Below are 1414 nucleotides of genomic sequence, written 5' to 3'. Positions count from 1 at the left end.
TGCTAGAATGTATATTTTAATTCTCAAAGCTCTATGCTATCGTACTTCTGCATTAATGGAGCTATTTTATGTTACTCTTAAAATCATTTTTCAGGGACGCCTGGGTGGTTCAGTCTGTTAAGTATCTGCCTTCAGCTCAGGTCATGATCTCAAGGTCCTGGGATCAAGCCCCAAGTTGGGCTCTTCTCTCAGCGGGGAGTCTGTTTCTCTCTCTCATTCTCCCTCTGTGTTCTCTCTCTCAAATAAATAAATAAAATCTTTAAAAAATAAAATCATTTTTCAGAAAAACTAGTATTCAGAATCAAGATTAAACTAAAAATTGAAACCTGGGCAATATTCTGCATGACTTCCTAAGGTCAATTCAGGGAAAGCAAGTGGATCCTACTATTACTCTAAGTTAGACGTCATCCAGAAGATATATTTCCTGCCAAGGCGTTCATAGCAGGCATTCCAACCTATTACTGCATCAGTAATTTCTTGATTCCCTATTACATTTGGTTTACCATTCTATTTCTCATCACCATTCTATTGGATATAACATCCCTCTGCTGTTGAGGATATTTTTTAAAATTTTTGCCAGCTTTGAGAAATTTTTCTGGATTGGCATAACTAATCATCAGAATTACACTTAATCATATTACTTTTAACAATGTCTTAATTAACGCTGTTCTGGATTTACAATGCACTTACAGATGTTGTCATATGTATTGTTCTTAGAAAAATCGTTCACAGTCATTCATATGTTCAGGAAATACAATAATCCCAGCACATCTACATGTGAGTTTTCCCAAAAACTGCTTTCATCCAGGCAACTCCTAGTCAGTGGTTAATAAGAAGGGCTTCCCCACCACTCTGCCACATCAGAGAGAAATTTTCTACAGGGAATGCGCCCAGTGCTGTCCACTCGAAACACAGATGCCTTCCTGGGAGTTCCTTTCCCTTCTTTTTGAGATTCTGATCCGCTTTGGGAGAATGGCTCACGGGGTCAGGGATAGTTGAAAGAATGTGCACGGGGGACAATTTTTATATATCTCTTTCACCTAGGAGATTTTTCATAAGCCTGCTCAGAACCTCTCTGCTTGGTATGCAATACAGAAATAACGGGGTAAGTCTCTCATAAATTGAATTGATCTGACCATGGATTTGAAGTTACTGCCTTTCCCACTGAGTTAAAGCCAAATAGAGTTGCCTGCCCGGCCGGGCTTTGATCAGTAACACGGTACTTTCCTCTTCCTGACTTAAATGCATCCAGTCCCTAGCACTGGTTTTATTTAATGTTCTTGTTCACTTCACTGGAAATGCTTTAACTTTGGCACCTGCTGGCTGTGAAAGTGATTAGGATTTCATGGGACCAGAGTGTTTCATTTCTAGTAAGACACACCACGGCCCATAAATTAATACAGGATTATGCTTC

Source organism: Leptonychotes weddellii, chromosome 2 (genome assembly GCF_054177405.1).
Source record: "Leptonychotes weddellii isolate Sample4059 chromosome 2, ASM5417740v2, whole genome shotgun sequence".
Classification (NCBI taxonomy): Eukaryota; Metazoa; Chordata; class Mammalia; order Carnivora; family Phocidae; genus Leptonychotes; species Leptonychotes weddellii.
The sequence above is the reverse complement of the archived record's forward strand: the minus strand, read 5'-3'. Positions refer to the sequence as shown.